The 23,474-nt window shown below is 47.8% G+C and overlaps 1 long non-coding RNA gene across 1 annotated transcript; it reads left to right on the forward strand.

Moving 5' to 3' along the window:
• The first annotated feature begins 1,649 nt into the window (after window positions 1–1,649).
• Window positions 1,650–20,708, forward strand: LOC135899845 (uncharacterized). Its single transcript, XR_011512189.1, has 2 exons — window positions 1,650–1,963; window positions 20,083–20,708. It is a non-coding gene; the product is annotated as an uncharacterized lncRNA (long non-coding RNA).
• The last annotated feature ends 2,766 nt before the right edge of the window (window positions 20,709–23,474 follow it).

Genomic DNA, 23,474 nt, shown 5'->3' on the forward strand with positions numbered 1-23,474 from the left:
TCACGTATTCGTCGACGTGCCGGGGCCTACGTGAAATAACCGGCGCGTCGGCAACTGAAGAGCACCCTATCCGCCACACAAGAACAGGGGGGGGGGGACCCTTTCCTCCTGTTTCTGCATGGCGGCGACGGTGTTCTATGCAGTCACGTTATCTTGACTCTCTAGCGGCGTCAGCGGCATCCAGCGGTATCAGTCGGTCGCTGCTAGCGCTGGGGGGATGAAAGGGGGGCGGAGCTGGTTACGAGGCCGACGACGACGCGAAACCCAGGAACGGACGCCAAAGAGCTGCGCTCTAAAACTAATCGTGCAACACAGGGCCTCCGGGATTGACAGCTATGGTTGTCGCGGAGGTCATGCATGCACGTTTGGAGCTCGCCGATTGCTTGCTATGGTTTTTCCTGCCGCATTCGCACATACTTTATGCGCACGGCAAGTGCTGGGTTTGCAAATGTACTTTGTGTGTGCGTGTGTGTGTGTGCGTGCGTGCGTGTGCGTGTGTTTGTGTGTGTGCGCGTGCATTGAGGTTCCTGCATAACGATCACAACTCCGAGCTGCTTTAGATCGGGCACATAGAGAGCATGGGCTGTATTCTTCGGCGCCCTTTTACGGAGAGAAATATCTAAACGTAAGCGGCAGCATTCGTCACAGAGCAGTGTTTTTTTTTTTTTTCTTGAGTGGAACCTGGCGACCGCTTTTCTGGCCGATACAAAATGAAAGGAATCCCGTGCAACCGATCAGGCGCAGTGGAGGTGCTCTTTCTGGGCTTTTCATGCTCGTGTATTTCGAAATACTAAAAATATATCCGTACTTACCGAACAGAACGAGCAGACGAGTGTCTGTTTGTCTTCTGCAACCGAAACGCTGAGCCAGTGGCAGAGCGGACGATCAGGAACACTGCATGATCTCTGGTCGGAAGCGTGCAAGCATAGACGGCGTTATTGATGTATATTAAGAGTTCGCATTATTTGTATTTTGCAAATTATTAGTATTTCAGTTGTGTTTTGAGAGCGTTTGGGTTTACAAATGCAGAAGTTTTGCACAGCATGTTTAAATTTCGCGCGCTAGGCACCACGGTTGATCGCAGTGTCCTTGGCGTCATCGAAGAAGCGTTCCCAGTTCCGTACGGAGACCCATTGCCCCATTCCATACACCACAGTATATGTGGTGTATGGAATGTAGTTCACTGTAGTACTAGGCACTGTAACTGTAGTATATGCACAGACACCTATTATATGTGTCTGCGGGGCTTGTGTTGGCTGATGTTGTAAGAGACTTCGTCTAAAACGTGGATATAACTACACAAATAACGCGCTTTTACAGTAAAATCTTCATAAAATTTTTCCATTTACGTTTATTACATCTTCCAGTGAAGTTTACTCACCTGCAATGCATAACCAAGCGAAGAAACGCAACAGACGACAAACTGTTCCAAAGCGAGCACAAGTCTTGTCGTCTGTCCTCCAACTTTAGCGGCCCGCTGATACTTTTAAAGTCTCATATAATCTACATGCAACAACAAGTTTTCATAGTTAAACAAAACAAGCTTCTGTGTAATAATAACGCTAAAACAGCTTTTTATGTGCTGTTTTAGTAGAAAAGTAGTTAATGTGACAGACGAAACGGTGTTATGGGCAGTGCACCTAGGATCAGGTCACATGAGGGATTTTTGTACGACCATTGTAGGACATATAGGTGTTCAGTCATTTAGACGCACACATATTTTCGACGTTACATATTACTCTACGCCTCTCTACACGTCTGGGCCGAGGATTGTATGGAGTAAGAAAATGGAAGAGGGGGTCGGGGGGGGGGGGGCTCCCTCCCAAATTGAATAGTCCATCAACATCGGCACCAATCGCGCCGAATGTGCGCGTGTTTCGATACCAGATTTCGTGTGTGCGGCTGGGTTGTTTCTACTGTTTCGAAGACCAATGCTCCCTACCTCGTCTGCAAAATGACAAGCGTGAGTACCGGTAGAGGCAGTAGTACTAAACGCCTTGCCTATATGCAACAGCCTCTCGCCTGTGAGCAGGGCTAGTTAGCATCGTGCAAGCGATCTCGATCGGTGCGATGTAAAGGACTTCGCCTGAGGTCTGTTCAGGTCTGTTTACCTGAGCTTGAGGTCTGTTCGATTCAGCCAAGTTTCTCTGCACCTTCTGCCCCTGTTCACAGTGCGCTGCGCCTAGGCCTTTGATTCCCCGAGGTGCACGGGTGCACTCTGCACACCCGTGTACGAATGAAAGGCAAGGTGCAAGGCAAGGTGCCGCCGCGGTGCAATGCACCCTCGAACCCTGCAGCGAGTGGGTGCAGCCCGGCACGACATAATTGGCACCCCCTGCACCTTTTTGTTTATGGTGCCGTGCACCTTTTTCTGAATCGAACAAACCTTTAGTGTCACCTATTACTACCCTCCCCCTTTTTATTGGCTTCTGGATTGGATTGGCGCACCTTGCTACGTGTTTGCGCCACGACCTACTGGAACTCCAGACCTGCACAGATATCCGGCTTCTATGGGAGCAGCTTGCACCCACTTTCGTTCAACCGACTGCCGTAGGTGGCGCTTTTATAACCTGTTCGTCTGCTACGCGGTGGGCGGTTGTGCGGCGTTGTAAGTAGTACGGCAGCTGTGGTGTTGCGACGAACTGCTTCTCTAGTTGACGATTTTTGCTAACACAGTGACAGAGATGTCACAAGGCTTTGATCGGTCACTTGGCTCCAAAAGTTGACTCCCCGAACCTAAAGAATGTCGGAGCGTGTAGTCCGCTGCTCTCTAAAATATAGCGGTAAATAGCCGCTCCCACTGCCTTTTTCAAGGAGATTATTATAAATCCCATTGTGTATAGAGTTCGCAACGTACCCAACAGTTTCATTGTACACGTTGTAAAATTCGCGTCTGCGCTCTTTAGAAACTTGAGGCCACCGTAATGTTCGACGACAGAACGATTACCACTCATTTTAACTCTTAAATGTTGTCCGTGAATGCGTCACGAGCACAAAAAGTGAATTACGCACACAGCTTCACTGTGTACGTATCTTCAGCACCACCGTTATGCTGCCGCCGTACTACGCGGAAAAGCTAGCTTTACAGTTTGAAAAGAGTTCCGTGACACGATTTTTAAGGCCTGCACTGCAGCACGTTTTAAAGCATTGGGATCGCTTAATTTTTTGCGCGCTTTCTACCGAGCTAGACATCCAACGATATTAAAAACAAGATATGCTCACCTTCCCTTGAAACAGAATCGATCAGACTATTGCACATATCGGGTGGAGGACTTACTAGTGAATACTTTTACTATACTTTTACCAGATCATCTTCCTTTCACTACGGCACACAGTAGTAAATCCTAATGTCATCTACGACATTAGGCTGTCTGTAATCAACGAAAGAAAGCTAGATTATCCTATGAATCTTTTTAAACAATTTCTCCAGTCTCTTAAGGAGGCTAGGAAAGGGAAATTTATGCCGTTGATCTAGCATTGCAGCGGCCACCTATGCTCGTTGTTTACATTTCTTGCATCGCTCATCCTCTTCTAGTTCCACTATTCAAACGCAAAGCATTCGCAAATATGTCTTCTTTTGTATATTTGTGAATTTATTCATTTACCGCCAAAACAAGCGCTTTGTGCCTGCCGAAATGGCAAGACAAGCGCTGAACAGATCGCAGAAGCAGACGACAGCGAACAGGTTATGACTAGCGCCACTCTGCTCGTACGTTCTTTCCCTAGCGGCAAAAGGGGCGAACTAGACCAGGCGTGCTGGAGGAGGGAGATCTGTGCAGGTCTGTAGTTCAGTAGGTCGTGGTTTGCGCACCGCTTCACGGTATTGCTGCGCGCTAACACGGTACGCGCGCGCCGCAGCACTTCCGCGCTAAACGACGCTCACTTCGTCTTTATATATAAGCGCGAGCAGCGAGCGATGTTTTAAAAGCCCAGTGCAAACAGCAGGCGCACACCAAGTCTGTGCGCCTGCACCAAGCCACGCCGAATCAATCCAGAGAAAAAGAAAGCAGCGACAAGCGATCACCAATTTGCGCTCGGAAAAGCGCGCGCAAGCACGTAGCGAGCCGCGCCAATCCAATCTAGAAGCCAGAGTAATGGGTACAGTTAAAGTGTACTAGAAGAGGCACTTTAGTACAGTGTACTAGAATAGGGGCAGTGTGTTCAGACGGCGGAGCGCGCCACGCACTGCGTTGAAGCCGGGAGCGTAGAGAGGTCCCGGATGTATGCAGCGGCGTTGCAGTCGCATGTACGGACGCGTTCTCCGTTTGTTGCGGCCGGTTGCAGCGTGCTTGCTCTGAAGCACTCTGAACGAATTTCTCGAGTTTCTGTCTCGCTAGGAGTAGCATGCAAAATGACTTAGCGGCTTCTTGAGCCAGTCGACGGTAGATGGGCTCCGTGTGTCATTGTGCAGCACTTTGGCTGTTAGAATACTTGGAAGAAGAGGGTTGTAAATATCTATTGACCCTATTGACATATAGATTAAGCCAAGTTGGAGAACTTCTTTGGTATTGTGGGGTAGTCGTGCGGATCCAACGATCACTCAATGCCGTCTAAATTTTTTTATTCTCGTGAATTGCCTGTCTTTTTATAACTTGGCGAAGGCAATGCAAACGGAACACAGAGGCCAGTGAAGACTTGGTATCGCTACTTCACTTAAAGGGACACTAAAGGTTACCAGAAAGTCAAGTTAAAGTGGTAGAGCAATGTTCTAGAACGTCTAAGGCGTCAATATAATCGCGAACAGAGCTTTAGTAACCGAGAAATTGAGGTAAATGCATGACACGATTTGAGACCCCCCAGCGACATTTCGGTTTTTAACCGATGACGAAAGGTCTCCCCGTAATTTATGTTACTAATACTCAACTACTCGTATTAAAAATATCATTTCATTCGATTATAAGACGGAAGAAAATGCTACTTGTCTACGTCTACTCGATTCTAACAAAAAATAAGATTTTGACGTTACCCATCAGTAGTATGGGTGGTCGAAAGGTTTCGTTTTCGCTCGACTCTGCGCGCACGACTCTGCGCCGCGCACGCTTTGGAGTTTCAGTACTTTCGTTATCGCGTCGTGCTGTGAGTGTTCTGCTGGCTCGCGAAACTTTCATTTGAAACAAGCAGCGAGAATGCCACGTCCATGTGATGTCGTGGGAAGCCCTCGTTGCTTTCCCGCTCCGGAGAGCCGGTGTCGAGGCCGCCGTCGTAGTACGCAACGACGCCGGCAGTGCGAGCCCTCAGCAGCAGGTCGCGCTCGTCCGTGCTCAAATCGCTGAAGTTGAGCCCACCATCGCGAGCCAATCTGTCGGTGTCAGGGTCCATTGCGACGAGCGTCGAAGTTTGCGTCATAGAATGAAGTACCAGCTTATGGGCGTCTTGCGCTGGAGCTTGAGGTATAGTAGCGGCGCCTGGTGGCGGTGCGGGAAAAGACATCTGGGTCGGCTGTGGCGAAGCACGTTTCTAGGCCGAGTTTTGCGTCGATTCGCACTTTTTTATGCCCTGTTGCGAGTGCGGAAAGGCTCGTCACTTCTCACAGACCACGCCGACCACGCTGCGAGCTCGCCGCAGCCTATAGTTTAACGAAAACGGACTTTCCGTGTGCCGTGGGACGTAATGTGGGACGTAATTAGTTTCTCCTTCCGCTAGCCACCATACTCCCGCTTTCGCTCTTCTGTCGGCTCTGTCTTGGCTCTGTTTCTGGCCGCGCGTTTGCGTTTTGCGCAGAAAAGCCGTAGCGCCGTCTGCGGACGCCGTTCTACTCACCGATGGCGCAACGTCACTATGAGACCATGATGTCAGTTCTCCTCGATCGGAGGGCGGGCGATTTGAACTGCGCTAGAGGTACGCGGACGCTTCAGAACGCATTTTCTCTTAAAGGGACCCTGAAACGATTTTGTCGATTTTCTACAAACGTACTGAGTCGTTAGAGTAGGTTCTTCTGATCATTAATTGATGCATCTAAGTGCTCTGCGTAAAGCGTGTAATTTATTATAAGTGTAGCGGGTAATATGCATGTGGCACTGTAGTTGTAGTGGGTAATATGCATGTGGCACTGTGCGGACTGCCACCGCTGCGGCGCGAGACACGAGCGCGGGTTGTTGGTGCGAAGCGCTAGGACTCGTATCTAGAGCTACCTGCGATCCCTCGAACGAGCTACATAAACCCCACTTCATTTGGTGGAGGTGCGGGGTAACCTCAAAAACTGGAACTCCGAAGCCGGACGCTACCGACTGCTGCGACCATGCCTGACGAAACCACCCAGGAAGATGCACCCCAGCCTCCGACGGTCATCGTTTCCGGTGCATTGCGCCAGCGTGATCCTGCCATCTTTAGCGGCACCGATGATCATGACGTGGAGGATTGGTTGTCATCTTACGAAAGGGTGAGCCAGCATAACAAGTGGGACGACGTCACAAAGTTGCACAATGTGCTGTTTTACTTAACCGGCGTCGCGAACCTCTGGTTCCGAAACCACGAACACGATTTCACAACGTGGAGCAGATTCAAGACAAGTTTCACAGAAGTGTTCGGGCGCCCCGCTGTGCGCAAGCTTCGCGCAGAACAACGCTTACGGGGGCGCGCGCAACATCACGGTGAAACGTTCACAAGTTACATCGAAGATGTCATTGACCTGTGTAAGCGCGTGAATCCGTCAATGGCGGAACAGGACAAGATAAAACACATTATGAAAGGCATTGATGAGGACGCGTTTCAAATGTTGCTAGCGAAGGATCCGCGTACGGTGGCCGAAGTTATCAACTTGTGCCAAAGTTTTGACGAGCTACGGAAACAACGCATCTTAGCTCGGCGCCCACCGCCTACGGAAGATTCGTTAGCAGCATTGGTTATTGGCGACAACCACGCAACTTTGCTGACGCAAATAAAAGAATTTGTGCGCGAGGAGGTCGCGCGACAGCTCTCGATTTTGCCGACCACGGAGAAGCCTTCTCAATATTTGGCTCCAGCGATCCGACAGGTAATTCAAGAGCAAGTGACCGAAGCTCTTCCACCTCCGTGTCAGCCGGCTCCCGTGGCCGCGCCTCTGACGTATGCTGAAGCCGCTGCACGGGCGCCTCGTCTGCCGGGATTCTCTCCTCCGCCTTCAGCGCCTCTCCAGCCGGTGTTCTCTCATCCGCCCTCGCCTCGCCAGCAGGTCGCTCCCTTTTTCAGCGCACAGCAGCAAGGCACAAATCCTTGGCGTACTCCTGACAACCGCCCAATATGCTATGCCTGCGGTACACCGGGGCATGTAGCGCGCTTCTGCCGCCGGCGCTTGCCGGCCTTCGTGGGCACCGCGCGACCACCCAGCTCCGGATTCCGACCATACCGTATGCCTCAGCGACCACCATCGGAAGTCTACGCTGCTGATGACATACCAGCACCGCAGTCACAGCTCTACAATACTCGTCGCTCGCCTTCCCCTCGTCGGCGCTCACTCTCACCCATGCGTCGTAGGCCCAGTGCCAGTACTACTGAGGCGGAAAACTGATTTCCGCAGTTCCTGAGGCACGAACTGCGTCATCGTCGGAACATCAAAGTCCTCGTTTTTCCCCCGCTAACGTTATTGAAGTGTCTGTTGATAGCATCAAATGTCTTGCCCTCGTCGATACAGGTGCAGCTGTATCTGTGATTAGTGAGAAACTTTGCCGTAAATTACGGAAAGTGACCATGATGCCTTCGGTATTATTGCTTAGAACAGCCAGTGCACAGCAAGTTCAGCCAGTCGCTATGTGCACTGCCAGGGTGTTGATTCGAGACATTTTGTATCCGATTGATTTCTTTGTGCTAACTTGTTGCTCCCACGATGTGATTCTCGGTTGGGATTTTCTGTCGCGCCATCACGCCGTCATTGACTGTGCACGTGCTGAGGTTCAGTTCTCCGTTCTGTGCGATATGCCATCTCACGACGTTAAAGTTCATGATGTTACCAGGATCTGTGTAGCTTCCGATACTGACCTTCCCCCTCACAGCGCGGTATTTGTCCCTCTTTCATGCGCATCGCTTGCCGAAGCGACGGTCATGTTTTCACCCGCTGCCGTCTTCATTCGCCGCCAGCCTATATTGTTGCCTTTCGCTCTCCTCACGGTGCACCATGGGGCTGCAGAAATACTGATTTCTAACCCAAATTCGTACACTTTGGCTTTGCACTGTGGCGAGACTATTGGTACCATCCAGACTGTGGACGCTGACGTTATTGTGCATTTCCCTGTTCCCGACGACGTGGATACTGCCAACGTAACAGCACTGGCACCCCATGTGCCATCTAACCGAGTACCACCGGATGTTTTTTGTCGCTCTATTGCCGCTGACCTCGAGCCGACACAACGTGAGCGGCTTATTACTCTTTTAAATGATTTTCACGCCTCTTTTGACTGCAACCAAGCATCATTAGGCCGCACAAGTACCGTCTCTCACCACATTGATACGGGACATCACGCACCATTACGCCAGCGTCCGTACCGCGTGTCATCCACCGAGCGTCGTGTCATCGCCGAGCAAGTTGAAGACATGCTTGAACGTGGTGTTATCAAGCCATCCTGCAGCCCTTGGTCATCTCCTGTAGTGCTCATTAAGAAAAAAGATGGTTCGATTCGTTTCTGTGTGGACTATCGTCGCCTCAACAAGATTACACGAAAAGATGTCTATCCTCTACCGCGCATAGATGACGCCTTAGATTGTCTTCATGGTGCCGAATTCTTTTCTTCTTTGGACTTGCGATCGGGCTATTGGCAAGTGCCAGTGGATGAATCCGACCGCTCCAAGACAGCTTTTATTACGCCTGATGGCCTGTATGAGTTTACCGTAATGCCATTCGGCCTCTGCAATGCACCCGCGACATTCGAAAGGATGATGGACAATCTTCTACGAGGCCTCAAATGGAAGACATGCTTATGTTATTTAGACGACGTGGTAGTTTTCTCCCCTGATTTCACCACTCACCTCTCTCGTCTACGCGAAGTCCTTACTTGCCTTACCACCGCCGGCCTTCAACTTAACTTGAAAAAGTGCCGCTTCGGAGCCCGCCAGCTGACCATACTTGGCCATGTCGTGTCCAAAGACGGCGTCCTTCCCGACCCTGACAAACTTCGTGCTGTCGCAGAATTTCCGCGGCCGACTACAGTGAAAGAGCTCCGCAGTTTCGTCGGTCTTTGCTCTTATTTTCGCCGCTTTGTGCGCAATTTTGCCTGCATCATCGCTCCCCTGACGAAGCTCCTGGCTGGCTCTGGTGACCTTCGCGACTGGACTCCGGCGTGTGACCAAGCCTTCACCACTTTGCGTCGTCGGCTTACCTCACCGCCTGTTCTACGCCACTACGACCCGAGTGCACCGACTGAAGTTCATACCGACGCCAGCGGCGTTGGTCTTGGGGCCGTCCTTGCACAACGGAAGCCTGGCTTTGCAGAATATGTGGTTGCATATGCGAGTCGTGCTCTCACGAAGGCAGAATCCAATTATTCTGTCACGGAAAAAGAATGTTTAGCTATTGTTTGGGCCTTAAACAAATTTCGCCCTTACTTGTATGGCCGTCCGTTCGACGTTGTGACAGACCACCACGCGCTCTGCTGGCTTGCGTCACTGAAAGACCCGTCGGGGCGTCTTGGACGTTGGGCTCTTCGGATCCAAGAATTTGACATTCGCGTCATTTATCGATCCGGGCGCCAACATTCTGATGCAGATGCGCTCTACCGTGCGCCCATGCGATCCGACGAAAGGCCACCTTCATCCACAGAGTGCCCGGTTGCTACGCTTGCTGTTACTGACATGCCGTCTGAACAGAGAAAAGATCCGTGGATTGTTTCTCTTATTGACATTCTTAGCAGTTCTTCAACGTCTACATGCCCTCGAGCCATTCGTCGCCAAGCCACCCACTTCGTGCTACGGGACGCCATCTTGTACCGCCGAAACTATCAGCCCGACGGTCGCAAATGGCTACTAGTCATCCCTCGCCATTTGCGTTCCGACGTATGCACGTATTTCCATGCAGACCCACAACAAGCTCATGCTGGCGTCCTGAAAACCCACGAGCGGCTCCGCCAGCGGTACTACTGGCGCGGCATGTATTCTTATGTCCGCAAATACATTCGGTCATGTGCAGCCTGTCAGCGACGCAAGACATCTTCTCATACGACAGGCCCTCTGCAACCTTTACCGTGTCCTGCACGTCCTTTTGATCGGGTTGGCATCGACCTTTATGGGCCTCTTCCATGCAGCGCTACCGGAAATCGTTGGATAATTGTCGCAGTAGACCACCTGACAAGATATGCTGAGACTGCTGCACTTGCTTCGGCTGCTGCTCGCGACGTCGCCGCATTCATCTTACGGCATTTCGTCTTACGGCACGGCGCACCGCGAGAACTGCTCAGTGACCGAGGCCGTGTCTTCTTGTCCGAAGTTATTAATGAGCTACTCGCCGCGTGCCGCACTATTCACCGCACCACTACGGCGTATCACCCACAAACTAACGGTCTAACGGAACGATTCAACCGCACCCTTGGGGACATGCTCACCATGTATGTTGCGTCGGATCATTCCAATTGGGACGATGTCCTCCCTTTTGTGACGTACGCATACAATACCGCCGTTCAGGCTACCACAGGCTTCTCACCATTTTTCCTTCTTTATGGGCGTGAACCATCCACTACCCTCGACACCGTACTACCATATCACCCGGATGCCTCTGAATTCACCCCTCTTTCCGAAGTTGCTCGCCATGCTGAAGAGTGCCGCCAACTGGCTCGCTCGTTCACGTCGGATACCCAAGGAATCCGCAAAGATCGCCACGACAACGATCAGCCCACACAGTCCTTCGCCGTGGACTCTCACGTCTGGCTTCGGCTGCCCTTCCAAGCTCCAGGCCTTAGCCCAAAGCTTGCCCCGAAATATCAAGGTCCGTACCGGATCGTCGCGTGTACTTCGCCTGTGAATTATGTGGTCGAACCGGTGACGCCATCTTCGGACAAACGCCGCCGTGGCCGCGAGACTGTTCACGTCAGCCGCCTGAAGCCGTACCACGACCCCCTTATCGTATCATCGCCTTAGGTCGCCAGGATGGCTCCTCTTCGCCCCGGGGGAAGTTGTAGCGGGTAATATGCATGTGGCACTGTAGTTGTAGTGGGTAATATGCATGTGGCACTGTGCGGACTGCCACCGCTGCGGCGCGAGACACGAGCGCGGGTTGTTGGTGCGAAGCGCTAGGACTCGTATCTAGAGCTACCTGCGATCCCTCGAACGAGCTACATAAACCCCACTTCATAAGGTTTTAAAAATACCCATCGCTGCCGATCGCAGCGCACTGCTCGGCGGAATTTTAAGCCGCCCCTACCCATATGATGCAAATAACCCATATTACGTCACATGGGCGAGCTATCTGATTGGCTGACCAGGGCGCGTGGTCGATAATTTTTCTAACTTTACGGTGAACAAATGATGCTCGTAATAGTTGGAATGTTAGTTACTTTGTTTTTGTAAAAAGAAAATAACTTAAAGAGAATACACAAGAATAGTTTTTTAGTACACTTCAGCACTTCCGGCACACAGCAAGTGTCGTCTGCTTGTGTTACAACGTACTCCATTTTGACGAGAGCTCCGCGGTCAGAGTCGGTCTCAGTCTTTTCGCGAGCACTATGATTCGACTTTGTTGCCTTGTGGACTGCAAACCTAGCGACCTGCAAACCGCGAGTCCAGTATTAGGGCAAGCGCAAGGGGACAGGGTCTGGCCGCTTGACTGTGCCGGGATAAGCCACGAGATGAGCAGAAGGGCAAATGTGAACGGTCTGCACGGTGCAGCCACCTGGTGGCACAGAGCTCAACCATACACAGTAGCAGCAATGAAGTGTATTCTTTGCTGCTGGTGTGTATATTTCGCAGGAGTGTAATCATCAACGCGTTGATTTATAAATGTTTAAAATGCTTTACACTTGGTTAGAGCAATATTAGCGCTTTGTTTGACTGGTTAAGCGCTGCGCCAGCAAGTGTCTGGACCGTGCAGACCGATCAGGCTGCTCACGTACGTCTACGCTAAAGTTCCTTCATCAGCTTGAGTTTATGCCTCCAGTCATTTGCCGAAATGACCAGCTTGCCTGTTTTTAGCGGAGTACCGGACACGTTCGGCGCTACGACAGAATGCTCGCAACGCACGCTGCTTCGATAGCTCTCGGTCGACTGCCAAGCGGCTAGCGGAGAGGTCTCGCGCGGGAGGGGGCGTGCTCCTAAACAACCGGAAGTGAGCGATGTGACGTCGCATCGTGACGCTGAACCAGTGAAGGCGGAGCTTAGCGCCGCTCGCTCGGCGAGCGAGTTGAGGAGGAAAAGCATAGCTAGGGAGGAGGGTAACTTCTAATCACTTGCAGCTCCATTAATACGTAACGCTTCACTTAAATTGTGGTGCGAATGTTCTACTTAAGCTGTACCCTACGCACCTACAAAATTTGTCCGAACCGTTTCAGGGGCCCTTTAATATAAGTCTCTCCTTGCCACGAAACAAGCGTTTCGAGGTTTCTGTGATGGTATTTCAACAGTCCACGTTGACTTAATAGTAACCTTTAGTGTCCCTTTAACTTACCTGATAATCCTGGCAAGGAAGGGACGTTGCGTCACTTCATGAGTTAGTTGAAGCTAGAAATCTGACGCTTGTAAAGCAAAGGCTAAACGTACAGTACTCCGGCAGAGCGCTAGGCTTACGTGAAAGAAAGGAGCGATGACCGCCTCATCCATCATATAGCAAGGTATATCGCGCAGAAATTTTTTTACTCGAAACAAATGTGAGGGCTGCCGCTCTCTTCTTTTGCAGAACTTTAGTGTCAGTAGCATAGTCTCAAAATTCACGAAATTTGTGACAGGGCACGCTTGCTGCATTCCTCCAAGTTGCTTTTTGAAGCAGTAAAAAAACTTGAGGGAATATTTACAACCTTCTTCAGCCAAAAGGAGCTTTGCAGTGGCGGCATAATCTATGTCATGATTCTATAGTGAAAGCTAAGTTTGCCTATGCCATACGCTGCAAGTTGCATGCTGATGATTTCGCATCAGCAGATGTGCGCTTTTATGTTAAAAGTCTTAACGTCAAGAGAAGCGCAACGAAAAAGGAAATTACATTTGAAAGTTAGCCACTGTTCTTAGCAGGCTGCTGCAACATGCATGCTGACACTTCGTGTTTTTTTTTTACCTAACTGCACAACTTTTCTGGTGCATTCAAAAAGCTAATTTTGTTAATACTATTAAGAAATGAATCAAGGAATTCAGTTAGGCATATTAATTCCTCTATAAGTCTCCATTGTTTCGGTACTCGCATGGTTTTTCTGTGTTTTCGCATACTGTGTCTAGCTTTTCAGGGATCCCTTTTACTTGGCGTCTTTCCTACCTGTTTGATTCCTTTCACAGAAATATAGGATGTCGGTGTGTCTCATACTTGGACATGAGCCTGACGTTCGGGAGCACTTCCTGACGTAAATAAAAAAAAACATGCACGAATAAACCGTATGTGCAAATGTAGTCGTTGGGGGAGATTCGCGAAACAGAATGAAAGAACGAGGGACAAATGTTTAACCCGAGAGAGGCTAAATGCCAAGCAGAGAAGGTCTAAATGGCTTTGGGCTACGTACGCTATGTATGTACATATTGTTTTGCCTTCTCTTCTACAGCAGCGGCTCGGGAACTAAGCGCTTGATGTTGGGTCGCGGTCACTGCTTTATGAATGAGAACCGAAAAAAAATGTGTGCGTCTGGAATCCGAATTGCATCAATCCGAAGCCCTTTACTACGGTGCTACTTCCAGCACGAGTGTTGCTTGCGGATATTCAACCCAAAAATAAATCGTTTTTTTTTCAATCCAAATAATATCTGGTTACGTGGTAGCGTGGCTCAAAACAGATTTAACGGCTTTACGCCACTACGATCGGTCTCTGCAATATCTTTGCTGTCAGGTTAAAGGGCCCCTGAAACGGTTCGGACAAATTTTGTAGGCGCGTAGGGTACAGCTTAAGTAGAACATTCGCACCACAATTTAAGTGAGGCGTTACGTATTAATGGAGCTGCAAGCGATTAGAAGTTACCCTCCTCCCTAGCTATGCTTTTCCTCCTCAACTCGCTCGCCGAGCGAGCGGCGCTAAGCTCCGCCTTCACTGGTTCAGCGTCACGATGCGACGTCACATCATTCACTTCCGGTTGTCTAGGAGCACGCCCCCTCCCGCGCGAGACCTCTCCGCTAGCCGCTTGGCCGTCGACCGAGAGCTATCGAAGCAGCGTGCGTTGCGAGCATTCTGTCGTAGCGCCGATCGTGTCCGGTACTCCGCTAAAAACAGGCAAGCTGGTCATTTCGGCAAATGACTGGAGGTATAAACTCAAGCTGATGAAGGAACTTTAGCGTAGACGTACGTGAGCGGCCTGATCGGTCTGTGCGGTCCAGACTCTTGCTGGCGCAGCGCTTAACCAGTCAAACAAAGCGCTAATATTGCTGTAACCAAGTGTAAAGCATTTTAAACATTTATAATCAACGTGTTGATGATTACACTCCTGCGAAAAATACACACCAGCAGCAAAGAATACACTTCGTTGCTGCTACTGTGTATGGTTGAGCTCTGTGCCACCAGGTGGCTGCACCGTGCAGACCGTTCACATTTGCCCTTCTGCTCATCTCGTGGCTTATCCCGGCACAGTCAAGCGGCCAGACCCTGTCCCCTTGCGCTTGCCCTAATACTGGACTCGCGGTTTGCAGGTCGCTAGGTTTGCAGTCCACAAGGCAACAAAGCCGAATCATAGTGCTCGCGAAAAGACTGAGACCGACTCTGACCACGGCGCTCTCGTCAAAATGGAGTACGTTGTAAACAAGCAGACAACACTTGCTGTGTGCCGGAAGTGCTAAAGTGTACTAAAAAACTATTCTTGTGTATTCTGTTTAAGGTTTTTTCTTTTTACAAAAACAAAGTAACTAACATTCCAACTATTACGAGCATCATTTGTTCACCATAAAGTTGGAAAAATTATCGACCACGCGCCCTGGTCAGCCAATTAGATAGCTCGCCCATGTGACGTAATATGGGTTATTTGCATCATATGGGTAGGGGCGGCTTAAAATTCCGCCGAGCAGTGCGGTGCGATCGGCAGCGATGGGTATTTTTAAAACCTTAGAATAAATTACACGCTTTATGCAGAGCACTTAGATGCATCAATTAATGATCAGAAGAACCTACTCTAACGACTCAGTACGTTTGTAGAAAATCGCCAAAATCGTTTCAGGGTCCCTTTAATAAATCCGTCTAATGGGCGTTGAGATGCCCTAGGAGTGCACATATAATTCATCTCTTATATCAAGTGAGTTTCAGGCATGCACCTTAACATCCGCTGAGCATTTGCACGTCTATTCGACTGCGGCAGAAAATGATTACAATAATATTAACGCGCATTGCAAGCGCTGCGCCATCGGTTCCGTACAGCCCATGTTCCTATAGCGCCATCTTGTGCCATGTACATGAAGCGCCTCAGCGGCGAGCCCTTCCTAAACACACTGCCCCTATTCTAGTACACTGTAGTAATAGGTGATGCTAAGCTCAGCGTTACTCTTCGCCACTCGTTTCGGGATACCACACAGAGGTCGCTCTCCATGACTGAAGTTCCGAAAAGCTGCCCTCGACACACTGAAAAAAAAACCACAAATTCCCAGAGAAATAACGTGAAACCTATCAGATGATTTTACTGGTAATATAGTGTAATGAAAAAAAAAAACTTTAAAAGGCAAGTTGATGGCACGCTGGTGTATGTTAGGGAAAAGGGTGAATGGGAATGAATTAACTTCAACCGTTACGCCCCTTCCGAGTAAAAAAGAATCGGTTGGCAACATTACTTAGCGAAAGGGTTGAATTTCAGTTTAGCTAAATTTCGATCTAACGAAGTAAAGTGCCGATCTTACCGACCTCGCTTTGTCGAGGTTTAACTGTGTTGTCATTCAATGGCGCCTGTTGCGACACTTTTTCATCAGCTATTTAAGTTTTGAAGGAAGTGCTAAAATTATTTTGATTCCGTGCCTTCATTGCTGCAACTACAGTGCCAGCAGTTCTGCAGCTTGCAGTGGAGTTTATTTCTCAAGTGACGTGTGTGAAAATTCATCTTAAGCAGGCTGCCCTGTACAAAATGTTAACATGCAAGGAGATATAGAACTCCCCTGCTTGTTTTGATCTTTAGTGGTGTCTCCGCCTGCCCATCACTATTATCCCAAAATCTTTTGCAACGAAACTGCAAAGAACGAAATGTTCTCATTCTTCTGGAAGGACATTAACTCACAGTCAACAGATTGGCAGTCCAGGGTTATGCTTCTCAGCCACTCTGTTCATACATCAGTGGAGAATAATTATCTTAGAGAGCAGGATGGTGCCACCAGCTGCCATGACTGTCCAACGCCCGCTCAACATCTGTGTATTGGGTAGAGCTGGCGTCTGTACCTTCATAGTCAAGCATGTAGCTTTCCAAGTTGTGGAAGTGGTCCTAAATGAAGTTCTTTTCATTGACACATAATGACAATGATTGTAGAGCACTGCTTGTCCTCATTTTGACTGTATGGTGCTGATATCCTTTTAATTCAATGTTAGCGTAAGACCTATAATGGGGCAGCCAAAATGTAAGTTTTAGAAAAGCTGGACGAAGAAGCTAGTCTTGTTTTAGTAAAAAGCAGTGGCTCATTCCATCTGCACGCTCTCTACACTGATTTCAGGTACACTTTTAGACAGGCTTTTTGTAGCTTGAGTAGCATCCATGACACCTTTTCTGCAATTAGTTCTGCAGACTTGCTGTCCTTAAGTATGGTAATTCTTTAATTCAGTCAGATATTCTGTCATTCTTGAAGGGGAGAGGGTACAAAATATGATCATGGCCATTGCGAGAACAAATTTTAAGTAAATCAACCATAGACTGTGAGAGAGTTTATGGCGGATGCTGTCCTTGTTCATAGTTTTCTTAGAGCTGACGGTTATGCTTGCGCAAGAAGCAGCCAAACTCTTCACTATCCTCTGCCCCTGAAAAGCGTGTAGTTTGAGTCTGCTGAGTCAACAAAAGCTCAATTGAAGAAAATGCTGGACAGGTCTGTGTGTTACTGAGTTGTTTGAAAGCTTAATTCAACAGATATTTATGTTCTGATTATGTCCTCAATGTACCTCTGTGATCTGCCCAGACTTCCATAGCAGTCATGATGCTTAGATAAACAAGCACAAGCTCCATAATTTATATTGTTCGAAGCTTGAGCTTGAACACTTGCATGGTGTGCAGAAAGGCGGCTCAGTAGATGCTCTCTCTGCCATGTTTTCCAAAATTGCTCAACGAACTGTGCCATGACAGCATCTTCTCGTCACTGTGGATTTTGGAACTGAAATGTCTGTCTCTTTGTGATAAAGGAAGCCTTTTGAGTCGCTTACCATTAGAGAAATGGGCTGGCATAACCACTTTCATTTTCTCTGGTGACAAGGACGTTTAAGTGAGGGGCCTGCGTTCCATTACTACCTTTACCTTATACAACACTATCCCAAATTCTTGAGGCATCAGCTTCACCTTGCTGAGAACCTTCTGGAGGCTGGAACTGCACTTCTTAAAGGGACACTAAAGGTTAATATTAAGTCAACGTGGACTGTTGAAATACAATCCCAAAAGCCTCGAAACGCTTGTTTCGTGCGAAGATACTTATTTTAAGAGAAAATGCGTTTTGAAGCGTCCGCGTACCTCTAGCGCAGTTAAAATCACTCACCCTCCGATCGAGGAGTATTGACGTCATGGTCTCTTAGTGACGTTGCGCCGTCGATGAGTAAAACGCCTCCCGCAGACGGCGCTACGGCTTTTCTGCTCAAAACGCAAACGCGCGGCCAGAAACAGCCAAGACAGAGCCGACAGTAGCGCGATAGCGGAACTGTGGTAGGGTTCTAGCCACCCTAACTGTGCTGGCTAGCGGAACGGAAAGCGCACGACGATAAGCTGGTTCTTTGTATTATGACGCCAACTTCGACGCTCGTTGCAATGGATGACCCTGACAACGACACATCAGCTCGCGACGCTGGGCTTGAGTTCAGCGATTTAAGCACTGGTGAACGTGACCTGCTGTTGAGGGCTCGCGCTGCCGGCGTCGTTGCGTACTACCACGACGACGGCCTGCTTTGAAAGGCACTTCACGCGACTTCAGTAAGTCGGCGTTGAACTCGTAATACTCTGGAGGTAAGTGCAACGAGCACACTACGAGATTTGTCGGCTCTTTATCAGCGCGCTGTGGCAGAGGTACGGCACTTAACCACTTCGAACGGAGAGGTTCAGTCGTTGGCACACAGTGATAAGTAACATTGGATTCGCCGCTGCAACTGCCCTTGGCCAAGTTCCGCGGACCGTTCGCGCATCCCAGGATATCACATGGACGTGGCATTCTCGCTGCTTGTTCCAAATACAAGTATCGCGAGCTAGCAGGACCACCGCAGCACGACGCGATAAAGAAACAACTTAAACTCCAAAGCGCGCGCGGCGCAAAGTCGAGCGCGCAGAGTCGAGCGAAAACGAAACGTTTCGATCACCCATACTATTCAAGGGTAAAGTCAAAATGTTATTTTTTCTTAGAAATGGGCAGTCATTCCTAGGGGGTCAAATATTCTTGATACTGTCTACAGAACAGACCTCTTGCATGGTTTGCGTTCTGTCTGGAGAAACCCAAGTGCAGATCTTGAGGCAACTGTCAAAACTTGTGTCACAGGGTCCCATATTATTTTGAGCAGGAATGGCAGTTTCATTGGCTGCAACAATTGGCTCATGGTGAGACTGCGATGGCCATTTCCTCAGCCGCATACCCATCGACTCAATCGGGGCGTTAACTTCTCTACAGTTGTCGTGCTTCTTCCTCTGTTGCACGTCTAATGCAGAGGCCAAGTACATGGAAAGATTGAGCTAATAGCCTGGCTGTCACTTATAGTAGGCCTTACACAGAGACAGAAATAATCAGAAGAATAAGAATGGGCTGGGGTGCGTTTGGCAGGCATTCTCAGATCATGAACAGCAGGTTGCCATTATCCCTCAAGAGAAAAGTGTATAATAGCTGTGTCTTACCAGTACTCACCTACGGGGCAGAAACCTGGAGGCTTACGAAAAGGGTTCTACTCAAATTGAGGACGATGCAACGAGCTATGGAAAGAAGAATGATAGGTGTAACGTTAAGGGATAAGAAAATAGCAGATTGGGTGAGGGAACAAACGCGAGTTACTGACATCTTAGTTGAAATCAAGAAAAAGAAATGGGCATGGGCAGGACATGTAATGAGGAGGGAAGATAACCGATGGTCATTAAGGGTTACGGACTGGATTCCAAGGGAAGGGAAGCGTAGCAGGGGACGCCAGAAAGTTAGGTGGGCGGATGAGATTAAGAAGTTTGCAGGCACGGCATGGCCACAATTAGTACATGACCGGGGTTGTTGGAGAAATATGGGAGAGGCCTTTGCCCTGCAGTGGGCGTAACCAGGCTGATGATGATGATGACACAGATATGATGTGTTGCCGCAGAATAACATTTAGCATGAATAGGCTTTTTGCGGTCCTAAAGAGATCTGATAATTCTCAACTCATTGCACAGTATCTCTTTCTTCTTTCTTGATATTCATCTGTAGCAAGGCTTTTAATGATTAATCCAAAGACGTGTGAGAGAAGCAACAAAGTCAGTCAGAAGATTAGGTCCTTTTTCTAAGCATTTGTTCAATGACGCAAGTGAGGTCTATATGCTGACTCTTCGAAGATCATCCATACTCTTGTAGTTGTTGACTCACTACGTACGACAGCATGATGTGGAATGTAATGAATACAAGACATGGCGAACCACTTCTTTCTGGTCTACATTCAACAAGGCATGTTCTCATATAAATTTTAATGGTTGATCCATGTTCCGCAGCGAAATCTCTATTAAACTCGCTTTAAAGCTTCTCTTTGATTGCTATCTAGCTGCTCACAATCTTTCCATGAGAAGGCTACCTCATAGCGATCCCCGTCAAATCCAACTTTGCTTTGAAACAGTACAAGGACTGATGAAAGCATTGAGTTTTTCTAAACTGTCCTCGTCTGTCAAAATTCCCATGCTCTCAAATTCCCAGAACTTTTGCCGTGCATGGCGTCAGCACCTGGCGCACCCGGGCCATCAGCATCCGCGACACCGCAACCGTCAGTCATCTTGACCCATCCGCGCGACCCCGGCACCTTCTCAAGTAACGGCACCGACAAAGTCAACATCGAAGAATGACTTGGCATATACGAACGCGTCACTGCACTCAACCGATGGGACCCGACAGTGATGCTCGCAAGGCGTGGCCGTCAGTAAGCATGGTAGGACGGCCGAAGACAAGCCCACTGCGGAGTTCCGTCTTTTGCAATACCCAGCACCTCCACCAAAAATGAAACGGGCAGAGATACAAGGTTAAATGGGACCGTGATAACTCTGCAGAAGATATGACCGGTAAAACCAGTATGGCTGAACGTTAGGTTAGCCCCACTAGGTCGTCTCTTACATCGTGTCTCGTCGTCGTCTTTGTCCCTCCCGTGGCATAATGTTCCATCATTTTACAGCATATATATGTCAACAATATCAGTTGGTAGTTTTCAGCCACGTTTTTGTTGACGTCTTTGAAGATTGGTATGACTGGCGGTTTCCAATCTTGTGGAATCTGACCAGTCATTAAAGATTGATGAAAAATATGGAATAAAAATCTGCTCTGAGACAGCATTCTTTAGTAATGTCATTACCTGCTGATGACGAAACTTTCCAATTATTAATAAGTGCTGATCAATACCATAAATTAACAGCCTTATACCGTGATGTATGCAAAGGGTTGACTATTATTTTAAAAGTTGGGTTCTTTTTATCCCGAATGCCTTATTTATGCACATAAACTGGCTTCAGCTATGTCAATTGCCTATTTCAGTTAAAATTACACTATATGGTTTTGTGCCGAATTTGCCTTGAATAATCTAAATAAAAGAAAAATTGACGTAGGTTCGACACTGTGCCAGACGTGCTAGTTGCTGTGCAAAATCAGCTTCTTGCTGATGCTAAGATCTGCGCCAGAAGGTCAAATGGCTGTTCCATCAATGCACAAGGTACTTTACGTTTTCTCGTCAACGGAGCATATAAACTGTGCTCCACTCCCTCGACTATACTCAAGCCTCCAACTGGTGCCCTAATGGACTGCTTCATGGTTTCAATATAAAGTTGTAGTGAACGGATGGGCTTTGCAAGCAATAAGTGACTCATCGTCAGAACAGTCGGTGCCATTCGGAGAGATTTGTGCCGTAGTATCGAATGAATGCTGCTGCAGGCCACTGTGGAACATTTATTGGCTTGGCTCTTGGTCTTGAACAAGAACATGTCCTCTGCGAAACTGCCGGTCAAGTATTCGCAAAGTATATACTATTGTTGGTCAGACAGTATATTGCGTGTCCACCCATTCATTACCAAATACACTGCTGGTGCATCCCCTAAACGTGCAAAGTCATCGTCCTTTCTCACTGACCCAACTTTGCAGCAATAGGTTAGAGCATGTGATGTGTTGGCAGCCTAATCAATACCTAGATGAAGCCAACATGCTGTTTGAAGTACAGCATTGTTTTATGGAAGGCTTTTACTGTCACAGCTTATTGCCTCACATAACGACTTCGCACTTAATAACAAGAAACAAATAGAGGCAGGATTTTTTAGACTTTGCCAATGCCTTTGATTAAGTGCCTGAACATAAAGCTCCATGTATGCTTTACACAGCCGAATGGACACCAAATCTGTGCATTTTATCAGAGCCTATATTGAAAACCGTGTTCAGTACGTCAAAGTCGGCAATCGTATTTGAGGTATTTCCTTTTACGTCAGGTGTAGCATAGTATAGGAATCATTTTTGGGACCTTTTCTGTTCCTAGTAAATGACATAGCTAATAAAGGTGCATGTATTGTACACAGTAGTTAAATCACAAGCTGACGAAACAGCTCAGAAATAACCTTGATAAGATTTGCCACTGGTCTGAAGGGTAGGAAATGAGCTTGAACATTGATTAGTGCTGTGTTATGAAAATAAGCAACAAGGAGACACCTTTACGCTTTCCATATTTTATTGGCAACAACACTTGACAATGTTTCTACCTATTAGTACCTCGAAGTAATTCTAACAGAACACATGAGGCGGGACGAGCATATTGAAAACGTTTTGCATGAGTGCTCTCAGAAGTTTGTGGACCTTTGTCACAATTTCAAAGGAGCCCCTATACAGGTAAATGTATAGGGGCGTTCGCTATGCTGTCAGACTTAGCTATGAATATGCATAAGCATTGCGGGATCCATATGCCAATAAAATATTGTTAAATTAGAATTATTACAGCAAATAGCAGTTAGGTTCATCTGCAATTTCTGCAGAAAAACTGATAGTGTGTCACAGATGCTGATTATTCTCCATCTTGAATAGCTACATGGAAGACACGCTAGACAGGCTACAACTCTTGCATGTAGTCTACAATAGAGCCCAGCATTATGAAATAATTTTACCTGTGTCCTGCTTCTTGTGCCAGCATTCGTCAGTACCACAGTAGAATGATGCAGGAGCTATGTGCTGTGAATAATGCTTATAGATAGTAATTTTTTTCTAAGACAAAGAATGGAATGAATAGCCTAAGATAGTTGTTGAAAGTAGATATGTTGTCATATCTATGATTTGTATTGTTTGGCTATAATATTGTTTTCCAATGTTTGTGTTTTTGTCCCTTGATTGCATTTTTTTGTATATTCATTCCTCCGTAGACTCAAGTGAGTCGGCAGCATTTATAAATAAATTTCAGACATGTAACTATCTACCACAACAGACAATACCGCGAAACCTAGTTTGAGATGAAGTGCTGCTGTTCTTAATTTGGTCATCAGGCCCATGATGGTATTAATGAATGTTTGGGCTTTCGTATTTGACTGCAATGGCAGCTTGCATTAATACCATGCTCCTAGTCTTCTCACTATACATACAGTTAAAATTATTTAAGCGAAAATGTGTGCGAATTCATATACTTGGCCATTGAGCAATCATAAAAATATATTTATATTTTCCAAATCAAAATGGTTGACCTGCTGTGCTCTGATTTGATCTGAAGTCACTACCGAGACATTGAATGAAGAAAAGGCTGATCTTTACCACTACTATCTATGTAATTTTATTTATTCGGGATTTTATAATTATATTTTTGTATTTAAGTGAAAAATATTACTCGGATAACCTGTCTTGTTTTCTTGGTGCAGCATTGAAGCATTCCAGCTGTCCAGCAAATGCAGATGGTGCATTTACATGAAGGATACTGCCACTGCTGTAACTCCTGTGTCTAGGAGGTGGATAAACTGTGATCTGAAGTGCTCACCAGGATCCATGCAGGCCAGCAAGTGTTTGAATTCTATTTGTGCCCTCGGAGCTTCTCACGAACGTTCAAGCTGAAGCAACACCTGCATATTCACACAGAGCTTCCCACA

The sequence above is a fragment of the Dermacentor albipictus genome, chromosome 2, assembly GCF_038994185.2.
Source record: "Dermacentor albipictus isolate Rhodes 1998 colony chromosome 2, USDA_Dalb.pri_finalv2, whole genome shotgun sequence".
NCBI classification, from domain to species: domain Eukaryota; kingdom Metazoa; phylum Arthropoda; class Arachnida; order Ixodida; family Ixodidae; genus Dermacentor; species Dermacentor albipictus.